Raw genomic sequence first — 21,564 nt, 5'->3', positions numbered from 1 at the left:
CCCTCCAGACTGATAATGCTGCTGCTTGCTGTGCCTCCTGTTCTCATTCATCCAGAGTAGTGTCTCACTAATACAGGAGTGTGTTACTGGCCAGATCACCATGTGAAAACAGACTGAAAAAGCCAAAGAAAATAAAACTGATGCAGCCATCCCATCTAAGGATTAGTAAGCCGCAATATAATACATTTTTGATTTTGGGTTTAATAACGCTTTAAAGTGGTTCTAAAGTCAAAACATGTTTTACCTCGATGCATGCCCTGCATTAAGGTAAGAAAACGTTCCACTAACTGTTCCCCCCACCCCCTCTCTAAACACTTACCCGATCTCTCCAAAGATCCAGTACTGTCCTGGTTGCAGCGTTTCTGCTCCCTCTTCCTGGATTCACAGGAGACACTGGGAGCAGTGGGAGCCACAGGATCCTGCTACCATCAGTCAAATCCTGTGAGGAGGAAGCGAGGGACATGTCTGTGGACACACATAACCTCAGTACACTGCTTGAGGAAGGAGGAGTGGACAGAACTGGCAGGGGACTGCCAAAACAGAGGAAAAGGACCTCCTTGTGCAATGTTGTAGCACAGAGCGGGTAAGTATGACAAGTTCTTAACTAAATAGCTTTTAATATTGCTTTAAAGCGTAACTCCACTTTTGCTGAGAAAAAAACATTCCCCTCTGGGTGATCTCTGTACATTGCAAGGATTTTAACAAGCATTGTTGCAGATTCCTACCTTTTGAAGAAATCATTGTTTGTGCCTCTGTGCTGAGTGGGTCCAATGGGAGTGGTTTCATAATTATCTATCAGCTGTGGCACCTGCAGGGCTCTAATGAGGAAATCTGCTGGGCCTGCATCCCTTTAGACGTGTTCCTATTGGGAGTCTCTCACCAAAAATGACATTTTTGTTGCAGGGGATGCCAGAAATCTGACTTGTAGCTAAGTGCAGACTTCTGGGACAATTGGTGAGCCAATCAAAGAAGCAGGAAATGATGTTTCTGGGGTGTGGTCAGTACACATTCTGTGTACAGAACAGCTCCAGGCAGCCATATTGCATTGCATTTTCAGAAAATGACAACAGCTGCAGATTGAAAAGGAAAGGTCATTTTTAATAACATTCAATTACAATATGATTTGTGTCGCAACTGTATACGCTATATTGTTTTTTCTTTATTTGCAATTTTGTTTCCCCATCCAGAGTTGTATAAAGTACTTGAAACCCATACTTGAGTAAAAGTACAAGTGCTCGATCAAAAAGTGACTTGAGTAGAAGTGGAAGTGCTCAATCAAAAAGTGACTTGAGTAGAAGTATTAAAGTATTCAACTTTTTTTGTACTTAAGTATTGCAAGTAGTTTTTTTTTTTAATTTTGCTACTCAAGTACTGAAAGTAAAAGTACCAGTAGTTTTGAAAAAAAAATGCTACTCAAGTACTGAAAGTAAAAGTACTGTGTTATGTAGTTATTAAAGAAAGAAGTCAAAAGTTTGAACATCATATTGTTTTTTATTATTTCAAATGCAGCTTTTATTTATACATACAGTAGCATTTATTTCCGTATGTGCTGATAATACACATGCTTTGAGCTTCATGAAACCTGCCATCTACTGTTCTGGCAGTGATCATTTTTATAATAGTAACGAGTAACTATGCAGCACAAAAAAAAAAATATTGGAGTAGACGTATTGAAATCATCTAAAAAATGTAGTGAAGTAAAAGTGGAAGTAGGAGAAAAAAATTCTACTCTAGGAAAGTACAGATACCGCCTTTCGGTACTTAAGTACAGTAGTGAAGTAGTTCTACTTAGTTACTATACATCTCTGCCCCATGAAAGTGGAGTTACCCTTTAAACACTTTACGACCGCCCGCCGCAGATGTACTGCGTCAGGCAGCTGCTCCCAGGCAAATCCCTATACCTGTACGGCGCTCGCTCTCGGGAGGCTAGGGGGCGAGCGTGTGCTGCTGACGCCCCGCTACTGCCCCCGCTCATCAGCGGGGAAGCCGATGCAGTGGGCAGGCAGCTCCGATTGTTGCCTGACACCCGCGATCGCTCCCCGCTGAGAGAGAAGAACGGTCAGCTGTTGTAAACACAGCCGACCATCCTTCTCCCTGCAATGATCATAGAGCCCATGTGATCCTTCTATATAGGATCACATGTCTCTATGGTCATTTCAAAAGCCACGCCCCCCCCTCCACAGATAGAATCACTCCCCTAGGCTTACATTTAACCCCTTGATCACGCATAATGTTAACCCCTTCCCTGCCAATGTCATTATTACAGTAACAGTGCATATTTTTAGCACTGATTACTGTAGTAATGTCACTGGTCCCCCCAAAAGTGTCAAAAATGTACGATCTGTCCACCGCAATGTCGCAGTCCCACAAAAAATCGCAGATTGCCGCCATTACTAGTAAAAAAAAAAACAAAAAACAATAAAAATGACATCAATCATTCCCGTAGTTAGTAGATGCTATAACTTTTGTGCAAACCAATCAAAATACGCCTATTGCGATTTTCTTTTACCAAAAATATGTAGCAGAAAACAAATTGACCTAAAATGTTAAAAAAAAATTCATTTTTAAATTTTGTGTTTTGAGAATGTCATATAGCAGAATGTGAAAAATATTGTTTATTTATTTTTCAAAATCGTCGCTCTTTTTTTGTTTATAGCGCAAAAAATAAAAATTGCACAGGTGATCAAATACCACCATAAGAAAGCTCTATTTGGGGGAAAAAAAGAACATCAATTTTATTTGAGTACAGCGTCGCAGAATCGCGCAATGGTCCGTTAAATTGATGCTGTGCCGAATCGCAAAATAGGGCCTGGTCAGGAAGGGGGTAAAATCTTCCGGGGGTTGAAGTGGTTAAGGAAGCAAATTAACCATTAACCCAGTGTAAGCTCTGACACCATCTGACATTGAGATTATACCAGGTTAGAATTGCAAGGCAACAGAGAAACTGATAAGCATAGGGATAGTGAGTGCCAGTAAGTTAGAGTCTATCCCTTTGCCCTGAATGAGTCTCTTTAATGTACTGGAATTCACATTTTATAGGTGCATTTATATAAAAGCACATTAAGCTTTGCCACAATTTAAAACAAAATATGTCTGGAACAAGCTTAGAATGTAAACCCTAAATGTTATATTATACGCCACAGCTGAAAGTACAGAATGAGAGATGACAGTTTTTTTTGATAGATATTAGATAGTATTCTACTTTCCCAGGAAAGCACTATCCGGATTCATAACAATCAGAGCTTCACAATTATATTGTCTGCGCTGCAATTTCACATTGTTCTAATTTATCAGCAGTTGCTACCTCAGAAAGTGACATTAAATACTGTGGTTACCACTTTCCAACTAGACATATATGTCACTTAAAATAAGCAATACTTGAAGGGTCAGTTTATAACTGTTATTGTTCTTTTAACTGCTCGAGATTACTGGAGCAATGATTATAATGGCTTTACCGTTAGGAGTCTTCACAGCTACACTTGAAAATGTGACAGGATATTTTAAGGCATAAGTACACTTTTAGTGGAACTTATCCCTTCCTGCCCCACCTCTGATCCTTCAGTGCTTTCAGTAAAGGTTATCTTAATCCATTTCTGCTGCCCTGCCATACTTTGCAGCCAGCTTGATGTATGCACACATGAAAGCTTACATTCAACTCAACTTAAAGCCTATTCACAGCCTGACAAGATGGAGGCCATGGTCAGTGCCATCTTAAGAGCATTAAAGGGCCCCGGCAATGCAGTGCACTGGGGCCCTGCCTACGGAATCACCCACAAGAATAAAAATGCAAATTATCGATAAGGCAATATTTATTGGCACAGCAGTGCCAGGATAATGACAGCTAGCTGCTAATAACTAGCTAGCTACCTGCTGCTCTCATCTGTCATATCGAGGATTTGAAATGCCTTCTCGCTTATGTACAATTTTTTTGGACATAGCTCTGGTGACCCTATAATACTGTTATAGTGACACTGGGGCAGATGTGGCTGAATCAGGGCACTTACAGCTGCAAGAAAAAGTATGTGAACCCTTTGGAATGATATGGATTTCTGCACAAATTGGTCATAAAATGTGATCTGATCATCATCTAAGTCACAACAATAGACAATCACAGTCTGCTTAAACTAATAACACACAAAAAATGAAATGTTGCCATGTTTTTATTGAACACACGATGTAAACATTCACAGTGCAGGTGGAAAAAGTATGTGAACCCCTAGACTAATGACATCTCCAAGAGCTAATTGGAGTGAGATGTCAGCCAACTGGAGTCCAATCAATGAGATGAGATTGGAGGTGTTGGTTACAGCTGCCCTGCCCTATAAAAAACACACACCAGTTCTGGGTTTGCTTTTCACAAGAAGCATTGCATTTTCCACCTGCACTGTGAATGTTTACATGGTGTGTTCAATAAAAACATGGCAACATTTCATTCTTTGTGTGTTATTAGTTTAAGCAGACTGTGATTGTCTATTGTTGTGACTTAGATGATGATGATCAGATCACATTTTATTACCAATTTGTGCAGAAATCCATATAATTCCAAAGGGTTTACATACTTTTTCTTGCAGCTGTACAATGGCTGCACTGGTGCTTGATCAGAACACTGATGGGGCTGAACTGGCGTGGCTGATCAGGACAGTAATGAGGCTGCACTAGTGTGGCTGATCAGGACACTGAGGATGCAGCACTGGTGTGGCTGATCAGGACACTTAGGAGGCTGCAATGGTATGGCTCCACTGGGGTGGCTGATCAGGACACTGAGAAGACTGCACTGGTGTGGCTCCACTGGGGTGGCTGATCAGGACACCAAGGAGGCTGTACTGGTGTGGCTGATCAGGACACTGAGGAGGCTGCACTAGGGTGGCTCCACTAGGGTGGCTGATCAGGACACTAAGGAGGCTGTACTGGTGTGGCTGATCAGGACACTGAGGAGGCTGCACTGGTGTGGCTGATCAGGACACTGAAGAGGCTGCACTGGTGTGGCTCCACTGGGGTGGCTGATCAGGACACTAAGGAGGCTGTACTGGTGTGGCTGATCAGGACACTGAGGAGGATTCACTGGTGTGGCTGATCAGGACACTGAGGAGGCTGCACTGGTGTGGCTGATCAGGACACTGAGGAGGCTGCACTGGTGTGGCTCCACTGGTGTGGCTGATCAGGACACTGAGGAGGCTGTACTGGTATGGCTCCACTGGGGTGGCTGATCAGGACACTGAGGAGGCTGCACTGGTGTGGCTTCACTGGGGTGGCTGATCAGGACACTAAGGAGGCTGTACTGGTGTGGCTGATCAGGACACCGAGGAGGCTGCACTGGTGTGGCTCCACTAGGGTGGTTTATCAGGACACTAAGGAGGCTGTACTGGTGTGGCTGATCAGGACACTGAGGAGGCTGCACTGATGTGGCTGATCAGGACACTGAGGAGGCTGCACTGGTGTGGTTCCACTGGAGTGGCTGATCAGGACACTGAGGAGGCTGTACTGGTATGGCTGCACTGGTGGGGCTGATCAGGACACTGATAAGGCTGCACTGGCATGGCTGCAATTGCATGGCTGATCAGGGCAGTGATGAGGCTGCATTAGTGTTCCCACACTGGCATGGCTGATCAGTACACTGATTAGTAGTGTTGGGCGAACGGTTTGGGCCGAGCAAAAGTTCTAGTCAATTGGTAAATTTTATATCTTAATATGATTGGTAGATTGACTTCTGTTCAACTGCAGTGGCCACACATGGATCATAATTCAGAAGGTCCCTGCTGAACCGACTGACTTTTCGACTCATCTATGGCCACCTTTAGAGTTCGTTCAGATCTGTGCATTTTGTGGGAAGGTCAGCCCTTTTTTGAAATAACACTGCATGGAACCGGCAGTGCTGCAGCCTCGTGCGGTTTTGTGTGCGTGAAAACATGACCATTTTGCCCATGCATGAGAGTGCCATTAAGAATTGATTGCTATAGAGCAGCTTGTTTCTCTTGTGTTTCAAAAATGAGCACGAGTGTGCGTGCATTCCTGACATGCAGCAATGTGAATCTAGCCTTTTGGACAGCCCTGTCCAAGCATTTAGTGAGGGACAACATGTCTGAAAAGGAAGTGCTTGTGAAATGCTATCTTTTTTAGGTAACACAGATTGCTTTAAAAATCCATTTTCATATTGTAAACGTTTGTTTGTAAAAATATTTATTTAAAGAACAAACAATAAAAAAGCAGTTTAAAAATGTATAAACCTAAAACAAAACAAAAAAAATAACTTAAAAAACAAACAAAAAAACATATTGGCCATAAACCATTATTGTTTTCTTTTAAGGTGGAAAGAACTCTCAGTTTATATTATTACACTGATATTATTTTAAGGGCCCCTTAAGGTTGCCCTGTGTGCTCATTCTGCTTCATAAAAATGGGCCACTGTCACATTTTATTGCAAAGATTCATCAATGTGGTCTGAATTGTTTCTTAGGTGAGTTGACTGTAAGAACCTAGTAATGTAACAATTTAAAATGGTTCTAAAGGCATGCAATTTTTTCTTTGTACCTTAATGCAGTGAACGAGAAAAAAAACATTCCATGATCAGCTATCAATAGCCCCCCCTTCCCCCCTAAAATGCCTACCTGGTTCCTCTTTCAATCCAGCCCTGTGCCTCTCTGCAGAGGCACTTGTCTTCTCTCTCTCCCTCTCACAGGCACAGAGATAGCAGTGGCAGCTATTGGCTCCTGCAGCTGTCAATCAACTCCTGTGAGGAGGGAACAGGAGCAGACTGACCCATGCAGCATGTGACTATGGATGCTTACAGCCAGGCTCGGGAGCACTCAAAGAAGAGGAGAAATGGAGAGCGCTGGCGGAGGACCCCGGAAGAGGATGTTTGGGGCAATATCATTGCACAGAGCAGATAAATATATCATGTTTATTATTTTAAGAAAAAAATATTTATACCTTTACAACTGCTTTAATAAATACTTTTACCATGACGAAACACCAACATTTTTCCCCAAACCACTGTAAAACATTAGCACATATTGGACCAGAAGAATAAAACAGAACATTTCTCCCAAAGGGATCTTTACAGAGACATACTTCGGACAGGTTCCAATTAACTGGGGCTTAATAAATACTGTATGATTTCCATTATACACTGGGAAAATGGCACACTTTTTTGGAGGCCATTGCAAGTCTGGTAACATTTTGTTTAGAGACATTTTAAAAATGTACATTTGTTTTTGTTTTTTTGCCTTTTATTTACCTGTAGAAGCCTTGGGTTAGTCAGATGCATGCTTTATGGAAGGAAACAATAGTAGAATTGGAACAATTTCGACTGTAAAGCATGAACGAGGTAATCAAACAAAATGCCTCTATTTTATACAGGTGAATTTAAAAGGAACACTGGCAGGGAACAGGTAAAATTTGAAAACGACTTTAACAAAAGCAGAAAATACTTACTATTTTGCTTAAACTAGTTTCATGGGGTATACTGTATTTAAAAAGCAATCAATGTGATATTTTGCAAAAATTTACTGCAGGTGTACCTTCTGGTGCATATGTTTTCAAATCTAGTAATTGATTTACTAGCTGTGGATGTTTGGTGAATGTCACATTCACCGCTTTAAAATATGCCCCTAGTATTTTCACCTTTTATATTTTTTCTCCAATAAACTGTATGAAGGTCTGTTTATCATTGTTAAACTATGATTTACAGAACTTTCACACATTGTTCAGCCAATTTTTAAAATGGTGAAAGTTATATAAAACTTGGGTAAAAACATTAATAAAAATAAATAGGTAATAAGTATCCAAGAAGGGAATTACCCTCATTTTATAGTGACTTCCTCTCACCTTCTATTGTGTCTATTGGAAAGGAAGTGAAGGGAAATCTCCCAATTGGAACAGTAAAATATAAACACAAAAATTTGAACCCTTTATCTATCCAAACAAAAAAATGAGTTTGGCTATACATACACATAATGTTCCCACAATTGCTTAAATGCCATCTGAAATTCCTGCTTAGGCTCACATTGACAATAGCTGCCTGGATGATAAAAGTAGACAGGCAAGGCAGTGGACTAATGTGGATGGTGCCCTGGTGTCTGCCTTTTTCTCAAGTTCAAAGACCAAACACTGACAGTGACATATTTCAAACCTCTAAATACTTTGAGGGTATGATGGAACTCATATACAACCCCATAGCAATATCCCGGAGGCATCATTGCATGTGAAACATATAAATCAAAGAAAACCCCCTGTATATTTAGGATTTTATTGTTTATAAATATTTGAGAGATTCCATCAGTGGCGGCCTGTGCATAGAGGGCGCCAGGGCGCCGCCCCCCTAAAAAAAGGAAAAAAAAAAAATTTTTCAAAAAGAGCAATAAAGTTTAAAAAAAAAAAAAATCTTGTTCGCCGGCCTATGTGGAGGCCGTGGGGGGGGTGGGGTTACGACCCAGAAGAAGCGCCGATTGGCTGCCTTCTGGGGGCGCAACCTGGGCGCAGGGCACAGCGCTAGGACACCCCCACTTTCGTTATTTCCTGGCTGTGATTGGTCCAGTCTCCAGCCTGGACCAATCATCAACCAGGACATCCGATGCAGACGTCGCGTGCGTCAGTCACGCACCGTCACCGGCCTATCCTCTGATCGCCCATCCTGTACCGCAAGTTGTCTCCCCCCAGCAGTCTCCATTGATTGGGAGTGAAGTGTGCAGTTCTCCGGAGTGGAGGAGATAGGGGAAGCCAGGCTCGGAGGATGTGGTTGAAGTACTGAACATGCAAAGCAACATGAGGAAGTGCAGACACCGCATAGCCCAGCACAGCCTGTCCCCGTCCTCCGGGGATCTTCCTGACTCCTGACTTAGTCGCTGTCACCTGCGAGCTGCTCAGCCAGCCTGAAAACTTTACTGCTGTGCTACTGATTGCTATGTACACAGTGCCTGCCGGCTGCTGAGAGGAGAGTGCTGCGATCTGACTACGGGGCAACATACAGTACTACAGGTAATCCGACCTCATCATCATCATCAACACACTGCTCAGGGGGGGTCATTACACTACATGGAGGTCATCATTATACTGATAAGGTGGTCATTATTATGCCTGGGGGACTTCTGCAGCCAGCGCTGTCTTATCTCAGACTCAGATGCTCTAGTCTATACTGTAGAACTGAATGGTAAAAGTGCTGTCTGTCATTAGCTTGAACTGTGTGCTCAGGAGGGGGTCGCTGGCTGAGGGGGCAGTGAGTCCTTGTATCAGCTCTATATTGGTAGCTAGATATTCCAGTGGGAGGCTGAGACTGGCTGCTTCCGAGGTAAGGGGGGAAGGGGGGGTGTCTGTTTGTGCAAAGGTGAGGGCAGTGGGAAAGCAGGGCTCAAAGCTAGAGCAGCAGAATGCAGAGTTTAGCTGTTGAGGGAGGGTTAGGAAGTGGCTGAAGACTACAGAGATGTGTGAGAGAAGGGTGCAGATTAAGCTTTGGATGTGGGGGCAGAAGTGCACTCTTTGCATAGCCCTCCTGTGTATTATCCTGTATTGAACCCAGCGCTCTGTGTATTACGCTCTCCTAACCCAGCACTCTGTGTATTATGCTCTCCTAACCCAGCGTTCTGTGTATTATGCTCTCCTAACCCAGCGCTCTGTGTATTACGCTCTCCTAACCCAGCACTCTGTGTATTATGCTCTCCTAACCCAGCGCTCTGTGTATTATGCTCTCCTAACCCAGCGCTCTGTGTATTACGCTCTCCTAACCCAGCGTTCTGTGTATTACGCTCTCCTAACCCAGCACTCTGTGTATTACGCTCTCCTAACCTAGCGTTCTGTGTATTACGCTCTCCTAACCCAGCGCTCTGTGTATTATGCTCTCCTAACCCAGCGTTCTGTGTATTACGCTCTCCTAACCCAGCACTCTGTGTATTACGCTCTCCTAACCTAGCGTTCTGTGTATTACGCTCTCCTAACCCAGCGTTCTGTGTATTACGCTCTCCTAGCCCAGCGTTCTGTGTATTACGCTCTCCTAACCCAGCACTCTGTGTATTACGCTCTCCTAACCTAGCGTTCTGTGTATTACGCTCTCCTAACCCAGCGTTCTGTGTATTACGCTCTCCTAACCCAGCGTTCTGTGTATTACGCTCTCCTAGCCCAGCGTTCTGTGTATTACGCTCTCCTAACCCAGCACTCTGTGTATTACGCTCTCCTAACCTAGCGTTCTGTGTATTACGCTCTCCTAACCCAGCGCTCTGTGTATTATGCTCTCCTAACCCAGCGTTCTGTGTATTACGCTCTCCTAGCCCAGCGTTCTGTGTATTACGCTCTCCTAACCCAGCACTCTGTGTATTACGCTCTCCTAACCTAGCGTTCTGTGTATTACGCTCTCCTAACCCAGCGCTCTGTGTATTACGCTCTCCTAACCCAGCGCTCTGTGTATTACGCTCTCCTAGCCCAGCACTCTGTGTATTACACTCTCTTCATCAATGACCCCTGCATGAGCATTGCTCTGTCCCACCTAAATATATGTTCTGCAGCCTATACCACAACTGAACCATTTTTTTTTTAAATCTGCAGAACATTGCTCAGACCAATCTATATCTCTGTTCTGCAGATTACCCATCAAATTACTCCTCTAGAGATCTGCAGAATATAATTCTTCCATTTATATTTTGGCAGAATATCCCCTCTACAGATCTGCAGAACATTCCTCTGTCCCATCTAGATTTATGGTCTGCAGATTATCTAATCACACAGACCCTCCTACAGATAGAAGAGCACTATATTGTGCCTATCTGTAGAAGAGTCTGTGTGATTATATAATCTGCAGACCATAAATCTAGATGGGACAGAGGAATGTTCTGCAGATCTGTAGAGGGGTAAGTGATGGGGATAATCTGCCGAACATATAAATAGATAGGCACAATATAGTTCTCTTCTATCTATCTGTCCCATCTAGATTTATGGTCTGCAGATTATCTAATCACTGACCCCCTCTAGAGATCTGCATTGTCATTTTTCTTCCATTTTCCTTCCACTTCACAATTTTGTGCCAGTCTATAACACAAAATACATTTATATTTTTAGTTGTAAATAACATGACAAAATGTGGATTAGGCCCCGTTCACATACAAGCGACGCTACTTCGCACCGTGACCTCCGAGGTCGCGGTGCGAGCAGCGCGCCGCGACCTCGGAGCGGCCGCCACGGACTTCATAACATTGAAGTCTATGACGGTCGCTCCGGGTCGCCCCAAAGAAGCTCCAGACCCTTTTTCTAAGTCGGAGCGACTTGTGTCGCTCCTATTAGAACGGGTCCGCAGCTTCCCTATGGGAGGCGACCTACGGCGACCTGTGAGGTGACCAGGTTGCCTCACAGGTCGCCTTAGTGTGAACGGGGACTTATTTCAAGGGGTGACTATGAATACTTTTTCAAGGCACTGTTCCTTCATTACTGAAGGCCCCTTTCACACTTGTGTGACCTTAAAGTCACACTTTTTTTACCGCGTTTTTTGCCGCAAAGCAATACCTATTACATTTTTTCTTTTTGCGCCCCCCCAAAAATTTTGAGCACCAGCCGCCACTGGATTCCATGTTGATTTACTAAAGATGGAGAGTGCAAAATCTAGTGCAGCTGTGCATGGTAGCCAATCAGCTTCTATCTTCAGCTTGTTCAATTAAGCTTTGACAAAAAACTTGGAGCTGATTGGTTTTTATGCAGAGCTGCACCAGATTTTTAGCAAATCAATCCCACTTATATAAGTGAAACTAAAACATATAAAGCATATGTAGCAAGGTTTCCAGGCCTGTGGCCTGATGTGGGTCTGCCATTAGAACCGGTACTCTCTCCAACCCATGTGAGCTGTGGCCCTGGGTGTGATAACTGAAGCAGTGACAACTCCGGCATCTTTGTTTGTGGTTTTTAAAGGGGATGGGAGAAGGGAATGAGTGGGATACTCCTTGAGGCTTGAACTAATTACATGTGGGACTTTATTACTGAAAAATGCCCGTTGGCGCTTCCTTGATGCCAGCCGGCGCCAGCCAACGCTCACTGAGTCTGAGAATACTCTGTATAACCGAAAAAGTGTTAAATCCCCAACTTATAGTCCTGTAGATCCAAGACTGAGAACTGTAGAACTCCTGACACTGCTGTGCTGTGGAAGTCACTAAATACTGTCCCCCCGCTTGGCACAGTTTGAGGTAGTATATTGTAGAACTTGTAGAACTGTGTAACTGTCACTTTACTGACACTCTCTTTACAATTTTGGGCCCAGACTGCCGGTGCCCCTTTTACAACTTCAGGGTCCTCAACCTAGGTACCCTCTTTACAGCTAGCTGACACTGTATCCCAGAACCTCTTCCGGAGTGGTCTCTCTAAATTCAGGCGAACCCCCAGGGGCAATCCTCAGTACTCACGACCTGTGTCGGGCTTTCCTGGGACTGGACCCCTCTCTCTCCGCAAGCTCTCGACACACTGAGATATAGCTTGAGGTAGTATATTGTAGAACTCTGTGTAACTGTCCCTTTATTGACACTCTCTGTACAATTTAGGGCCCAGACTGCCGGTGCCCCCTTTACAACTTCAGGGTCCTCAACCTAGGTACCCTCTTTACAGCTAGCTGACACTGTATCCCAGAACCTCTTCTGAAAGGGGTCCCCTCTAACTTCAGACGAACCCCCAGGGGCAATCCTCAGTGCTCACGACCTGTGTAGGCTTTCCTGGGACTGGACCCCTCCCTCTCCGCAGGCTCTTGGCACACTGCATCCCCTCAGCTCAACTCAGCACTCTTTGGATACTCAGGCGACACCCCGAGACATCCACCTTCCTCAGACAGGAGGAGAGACAGCTGCACTCTCCTTCCTGGGACTCTGCTCTCACCAAAGACAACCTGTCACGCACTTCCCCCAAACGTATACCCATTCCCAGAATCCTTTGCAGCCTAATCTGCCTTCTGGGGTAGATACAAGCTGGGATGTGTCCCCTGATTGGGCTTCCCACACTACCCTATGAGAAACCTTTCACAGGAGCCAGTGGGAATACTTCTCCCCTCAGTAGGCACATCTGGAAGATCTGACACCCTAACTAACAAATCACAGCCCTGCTGTTAGGCAGACAAGGTCCACTATATATTTACCTAGCGCCTACCTGTAGGGTGCTACACATATATTTCTTTTAATTGCACATTGGTATCAATAAAAATGTGACTCATAATCTATGAATTAAAAACGATGTTCTCAAAATTAAGGTAGATGGAGTAGATTGCGTCCTAGAATAACATAATATTGGTCTATGTGTTTCATGGATACTGCTGCTTATTCAGGACCAAGGATGCTAATTCATCAGATTTGATCATCACAAATGTACACGCTCAAAAACAAAAATGATACAGTATCATTTCAAATGTACATACAAAATATAAAATATAATTTAAGTACTGTAAATACAAAAATATTGAATCCAATTAATATTAATAAACCTATCCCACACATTAGGGAGAGAAAAAAAAAACACCTTACCTTAAAACGGTGGCATGTATGTGAAACTTTTGTGTGCTTTGAGGGTAAGGTTTTTTTTTTCTCTCCCTAATGTGTGGGATAGGTTTATTCTTTTTTATTGGATTAAGTATTTGATTTATGTTTTTTTTTTTTGTATGTACATTTGGAATTATATTATATCATCTTTGTTTTAGAGCGTGTACATTTGTGATGATCAAGTCTGATGAATCATTGGTCCTGAAGAAGCAGCAGTGTCCGTGAAACACGTAGACCAATATTAAGTTATTCTAGGATGCAATCTAATCCATTTACAGTACCTTAATTTTAAGATCATTGTTTTAATTGTGACTGTTTGGTCTATTATTTACATTTTTTATTTCTGTTAAAATAAAAGAAATATATATTTTATAAGCTTTAGATTAAATAAATAATATCCCACATATGTACATGGTTTTCTATGACATCTTTCAAGCCCAGTAACATTTTGGAGATATTTAGGTAATTGAGAAAGCTTAATTTAATATCAATAGTAAAGGCATCACATCAAAAAGTATTCTATCAGATGTAGAAAGGGTTAAATCTTCTATTTAATCCACTATAAAACATAGGGAAAACCATGACACAGGCAAAGAATGGCTAAACATTGCACAGGGAAAGTCCATTTTAACTGCTAAAATATTTTTTTTTTACAACAATTTGTCTTGAAAGCAGACATGTAAAAACATTTCTTCGAAAAAGCTGGCACATATGCAACTACATTGTCTCTTTAAAAATATGCAGTCATTCAATATTCTCTAAAGGTAGATTAACAAAATCTGCAATGGCAGTGATTTACATTCCTTAGTTAGAGATACTGCTGAAATGAATCCCTATCTCTGATCACGGTTACAAAGTATGTTAATTTGATTGCTCTCCTGTACAGTGGCACATGGTTTTCTGCAATTAAATTAGATAATAAGCAGTCATTTAAATAGTATTCAGAAGCAAAGGATGGCATGTATCTCTAATACAGATACCCACTGTGGTGCTGCTTTTTATTGTATTCAATCTTTTTAACCATTTTGCTGCTTTTGTAGAGTTTATGTGTAATATATTTAAAAGACTGGGGACTAGACTATATAGATGAGTTTTAGTCATGCTACCAAAATGTGACCTATTATTCAATTTCAAAATGGCAATAGTGATTGGTACTGCTGAACTTAACAGAATCCAATGGAACAAGTGACATTATAGTGTGGATCTGTGAATAACCAGGCACGATTAAAGCAATGGTAAATCTCACATTCTAAAAAATGCACTATATATGGCTAAATATCAAATATATCTAGTACCCTACAGGTAGGTGCTAGGTTAAGTATAGTGGGCCTTGGCTGCTTAACAGCAGGGTCGTGATTTCGGCTGTATTGTCATGTCTCCCAGGTGAGGTTACTGAGAGGGGAGTCTCTCCACTGGCTCTGTGAGAGGATTCTCATAGGGCAGTGGAGGAAACCCAATCAGTGGCTCAGTCAGGCTTGTATCTACCCCAGAAGGCAGATTCTGCCGCAGAGGATTCTGGGAGTGGGTATAAGTTTGAAGGGAACGTATGATGCAGCGTCTTCGGCAGGAAGCAGAGTCCCAGGAGGGAGAGTACGGCTGTCTCTCCTCCTGTCAGAGAAAGCGGGTGTCCCGGGTGGTGGCCTGGGAATCCAAAGAGTGTGAAGTTGAGCTGCAGAGGGGATCCAGTGTGCCCAGAACCAGCGGAGAGAGAGAGGGGTCCAGTTCCAGGAAAGCCTACAAAGGTCGTGAGTACTGTGGACTGCCCCTGGGGGTCTGTTTAGTGTCAGAGGGGACTACCTTGGAGAAGGTTCTAGGGATCCAGGAGTCAGCTAGCTGTTAAAGGGAGTGCCTGGTCAGAGGACCCTGAAATATTAGAGGGCGTACCTAGGTAGAGGACCCTGAGGTGTTAAAGGGGTTGCCTGTAGTTTGAGTCCTGAAGAGTCAGTGTAAAGTGTGAAGTGTACAGGTTAAGAGTTGCAGCAGCACAAGTATCTTCACAGAGCTACCTCAGCCAGTGCAGGGCTGGAGGGAGCTGTTCAGTGACTTTTGAGCTAAAGCAGTGTCAGGAGTCAAGTGTTCTACAGTCCTTGATCTTCTGAGTTAAAGTCGAGGTTCCAGCACAGTTTCAGTACTACAGTATCTTTAGGCATCAGGAAGCACTGGTCGGCATTCAGCTGGCATCAGGGCAGCGCCAAGTGTCATAAAGTGTACCTAGTTGAGCCAGAGGAGTATCCCACACATTCCCTTCTCCCATCCTTCACAACTCAAAAGTGTTGGAGGTATCACCGGTAACAATGGCAGACCCACATCAGGCCCACGGCCTGGAAAAACTGCTACATATAGATGTGCTTTTTAAATATAAAATTAATAAAACTTTATCCAAATTGCTACAGTGCAACATTAACTTGAATAGGTAAAATGTGGTGTCCATTTTGGCAGCATACTTTCAGTGAAGGTGAATAGATGGCTTATTTCCATAACCAATGAATGATCTGCCTGTTTTTGTCTGTTCTAAGACAAAATACGTTTGTTTCTTTCCTTTAAGATGTGACCTGGAGTGCTTCCCCACTATGCCACCACTTTTCTCTCCTTGTTTTAACACAGGGATGTACTTTCAATTATTGCAGGCTGTACAGCTACAAATTTATACTAGATGTAGCTCATATGGGTACTGGGTTCCCCTTCTGTCTCGTTAAAGACCTGGACACTGCTCATTTCTATGTGGTTGTCATTTGATATACAGGTAATAAGTGTTAATACATGGCCAGAAGAACAATGAGGGGGAAGTTAGGCTTGCACAGAGGCCCCTTAACTGTTCACAACTAATCAAGCACATCATTGTTGCAAGACAATGCATATCCTGTCTATGCAATACATTTTCTAAAGTAACTTGGGATGGGAAGTGCATATAGTGACTAAATGCTGGAAGAAAGAAACAGCGGGATGGGTGGGAAGTGAGGGCAGCTTGTAGGGCTGAATAGCTATTCCGATGACCTAAAGGACAGTGACAATACGGTGAGGCATAGTATGGCCTGATATACTGTACATTTTATGATTGGCTTTGGTTTATTTATTTTTTCTTTACTATTAACTTAAAACTTTCCTGAATGTGTTTTTCCAAAGAATCGGGTAGCGCACCCCTAAGGAGCTGCTGATGATGCACAGATTCCTTCTCCAAATTTAGTACAAACACAGCCAGGCACACAATATTCCTCTCTCTCCTCTCTCTCAGTCCAGGAGATGTTTTTTTTATGTCTTTATTGCAGACTGAACTTAGATAGGGAGAGGGGAAGCATGGAATACTCCAAAAGAACTGAGTTTCTTGAAGACACTTCTCTTTCTTCTGATACCTCACTGGGTAACAAGACAGTTGAAACAGATACGTTCGAAGATGATTCATCTCTGACTTTATAATGACTAGTGACCTAATGGGGGATAGAGATGTGCACACAGTCAATAGGCGTCTGAACTTAGGTCAGCTTCCACTGGGTACTCTTCAGCGAGTTCTCTAGTCCAGAACCCCCGACCAGGCATGAAATAGCTCCCCCAGCTATGCTACAGCTGGGACCTCGATGGCCCTCAAACAGTATTCCAGGCAGGGTCTCGTCTAGCAGGACTTGGCCCAGGACCCACCCCCCCCCCCCCTGCTCCAGGCCTCAGGCTATTTGTGGGCTTTCCAGCTATCTACTGCGTACACCTCCCCAGGGATTGGCTAGATCCCCATAAATATTCAAGCTGCCTCTCTGTCCTTCCACCTACAGTGATTCTAGAACACTCTAGAATGTGTTGAGGAATAAATAGACTAGCAGCCTGTAAAACTTTGAGCAGGCTAAAATAATCAACCACTGCTCCACTAGCTACAGGGGAGCCAAACTAAACAAACTTAACAACCAATACTCTAACTAAGAGGGTGTTACAAGTGCATATGTTTTATATTTTCTGTAAAGCCACCCAAATCTTAAAGGAGTCTTTGAATGGTCCCCAATATATGAGAGATCAATGGAAGGCTTCCTTTCCATGGTAACATGTCTGGCAGCATACAGTTTTTATAAGTAGGAACTGAGTAACAGCTTTGGAGGTACATACTGGAAATGGCGTTTCACAAAAACTAACAATATTTCCTAGCAATCGGGCCTTTTAGCCAGCATAGGGGACTTAACTGAAAACTGCGTATAATATTTTAATGAAAACACAGTCTCAGCAGAAAACATTGTTCATATTTTCTGTGTACAAGGTGTTTTAGGAAAACCATTTGGTACCAGGTGTTATGGATCTGCCTATTAACACAGTTTGTGATACAGGAGATTCTTTTTCTTAATGAGATCACTTTTTTTTTTGGAAGTAAACCCTTGATGCTGGACAGTGGGTAAAAACAATAGCATGCTGATTAAAATAAAGTTTATGCTATATGGAAAGTCAGAAAAAAAAAAGTTTTCAATTCATGAATGAAAGTGATAGTTTCTAGGGTTATTAACAAGGCTGGGGAATTAGATTATATCAGCTTCTTCATTTTCTTAATGGAGTTATCTGAGAACAGTTCAATAGCCTCTGACAATAATATATAGTATACACATTAACATAAACAGTTCAGTCTTACTCTGTGAACAAATAGGCCTTCCATTTAGAGACCTTGTATTAATAAACATGAAAAAAGTTATTATTTATTATCTGTGAACACTTTTAAATACAAGACTTAATTCTCCCACTGCAGCAGTTACAAATGCATTGCATTATTTTTATGTATAACATCTTCCATTAGTTATCCTGGTGGTTTTTTTCCATCCCTTTAATCCAATGAAAAAATGCATTGTGTTGAAGAGAAGTATGTGTGATAATGAGCTATGGTTTTCATTACAGACATTCTGCAGTAAGAGACGCACACTCTTTTCAAGGAAAGTCTTAAATAAAAAGCCTTAAATCCCACAGGACCACTCTTTCTGTCTCTGGATTTCAGTTTTAACATATTTTTTCCATCAAAAGAATGTATCAGAAGTGTAGTATATGGAAAGGAATCCTGCAGCCTCACACCAGATGTTCATGGTACATGCTGAAGTCATGTTCGTGATTCTTAGATCTAACGCCTGCCAAAGGGATTTTAATTAAACATTATTAACCTATTCACTACAGAAAAGGTATGCTTAGCAATGCCATAAAGGTAGTCTCCAAGGGGAGACATTGCTGAAAGCAGCAGGTACCTACCATAATAGTTCCATAAGCCAGTGTTCTTAGCACCAAGGGAAGGGAGGAGCACAGGGATGAGTGGAGTGATTTCAATTAAATTGATTCTTACTGAAATATTAACTATTTGCTTTTACCAGGATATTGCTAAAATCAGTCTCTAATTGTTCCATGTGGCGCTGCTTAGATAAAACGCATATAAAAGGACTAACCTTTTAGAAAATACTTCCATGTGGCATTGCAAACCCTGAGACACCCAGGCAGAAATACTTACTTTATCTCCAATTCCACTGGCAGCCTGCCCTCTTCGTTTTCTAGTGTCCCAGGATGTAGGCTGGTCCTCACCATCCTCATGTACAATTTTGAAAAGGGGGGGGGGGAGAAATTTGGGACTTTAGATGAGGAAACGACAGGGTAGGGTCATATTCCTCCATCCCTATGCATATATAAAAAAAACAAAAAGGAGGTTGGGACTTTAAATGAAACAATGGCAGCAATCAGGGGAATTGTATATAAATGTATCAATGGGCTGGCATAAATATTGCATATGTGTGTATGAAATCCATAACAGCATAATTGTATGTCACGTTTTAATAAATAAATGCATAGATAAACATCATAACATAATGACAGTGATGGTCATAACTGATAAATAACATAAATACGTGGAAAGCATAGCATCATATTTAATTAATAGATAAAAACACACATCTTACATCAAACCAAAAAGACATGGATACATCATTAATGGTGGATGACATTCAAAAATGCATAAAAGACAGCCCAGTGCAGCAAGCATAATACGATTGCACATAATGATGTCAATGATGTCCACAGGTATATCCCCATTTCCTCCTCTTTTTCCCCTCCCCTTCCCTTTCCCCCACCCCCTCCCTTTTTATGGGGCTATAAACAGGCAATAATGACAATGTGTATGCAACAAATAAGCAATTATAACAATATGTGGCCAAAAAATGGGCAATTGTTATAATACATGGACAAGAAATTGTCAATCATGACAAGATGTTAGCAACAAAAAAGCAATTGTTACAATTACTGTGAGCAGTAACTATGAAATTATGTGGACAAAAAACACAGGCAGCTGGTAAAGTAAGCAGGCAACGAGCAGGCAATTGTGATATTACACAAGCAAAAAAATAAAATGGGTTGTTGTGATAATAGAAAAATGCAAGAAATGTTGGGACCGGCGCTACCACTTTAAAAATGTGTTTGTGCAATTATACAAAAGTGCATATAGTGCTTGTGGTACAAACAATAAAAAGGTGCTACGTGCTGTTAAAACTTCAAAAAGTTTAAAATGGGCTGTGCTCAGTGTACCATATCATAAATATCATAAGTTAATTATACATATATGCAAAGTGCCGAGTGCTAATAATGCCAAATACCACGTGTTGTGATCCATGCTAAAAACAATGTATGGCGTCGGTAGATAAACCACCAAAGACAACGCTGCTTACCGCACTCTTTAGGCCGGTGACTCGACACTCCTTGGTCACTAGAACAAAAGATAAGCCTCCATTGCGTAGCATATGTTGTGTATAATAAAACAACTTAGCATCCACTCACAGTTTAGGGAGTTCACTGTCAGCTCAAAAGGTGTTCGCCGGGCCGCTTCCGCGGTCCACCGGCTCAAACCACCGTTCCCGGAAGTGACGTATTGACGTACACAAACCACGCCCTATGCGTTTCGTCATACGACGTCATCTGGAGCGTGCCATCCATCGCTACTCCCGGTCTTTTTATAGGCTGGGATGATGCCATCTTGGTGTACCTTATTTGAGACCGGACACGGTGGCCATCTTGGTGCACCCATCCCATAGCCTAAGCAATGTATTACTCATCATGTGAACTCCCTTCATGCTGTGTTTGCCATACATAAAAAAAAACATACTCTTTATTAAAACATAGGGTACGACTAAACATTAATAACGATTAACTAGTTAAAAACATTTTACATTCATGTGAAAACAATTTGTGCAAACAGTGATGTGTCTGGTTTGATCGGGAATGAGCCGATAACCAGTAGTGCCGTGATTTAAATGAAATGATTAAAAATTTGTTAAAATGATTTTATTATAGTAACAAAGTGATCAAGTGATATGTGTGAACTGTCCTTAATATATAAATTCGTGGGCCAAAGTGTCTATGCAATTAGTGCTAGACTATGAAAAAAGTGCCCATACATGTAACAATAAATCGGTGAGATGAAATCGTGCTGAAGCTAAAAAGCTATATTTTTAAAATGAACTGGGAAAAAAAAGGGAAAAAAAAAAAAGTTTTTGGTGAGTCCATATATTATGATACGAGTCCAGGATCCTCATGACTTTGTATATTTGAGCAGGGTCTCGTATTTTATGAACAAGATTAGGATGAAAATTAAAAATTCGTTATACAATTCAAGAAATTCCAGGAAAAAAAGAGGTTAAATGGAGGAACCATATGTAGTAGGACACTCCCAGCTGGATGTTCTTATGAAACGAGGAATTATTAAAATTGAAGTAAAAATAAAAATAAAAATAAGAATAAAAATAAAAATAAAAATAATTTAAAGGTAGGTTTACCACAAAAAACGAGGGATTCAAGACTGGATTTTTCTAAGGCTGGATACTTGAATGAGGAATTTCGATTTAAGAATTTTCATAAAAGGAGGACTGATAAAGGGCTTGATTTGCATTAAGGAGGGTATTAGAAATGGGTAATGCATTATTTTGATGCATATAAAACAGGGATTAAAAATTCTTAAAATCCCTTAAAACCCTTCTTAAAACCTTCATAAAATTATATTCAAGGGCCATTGGGAGACTACATCAAACCCCATTGGTTGAAAATTCAAAAATTAAAAATTAAAAATTAAAAGTACAAAGGTTAAAAGGATTCAAAG

This window comes from Pelophylax lessonae (genome assembly GCF_965119305.1).
Source record: "Pelophylax lessonae genome assembly, chromosome: 1".
Lineage (NCBI taxonomy): Eukaryota > Metazoa > Chordata > Amphibia > Anura > Ranidae > Pelophylax > Pelophylax lessonae.
Note: the sequence above shows the minus strand (reverse complement) of the source record.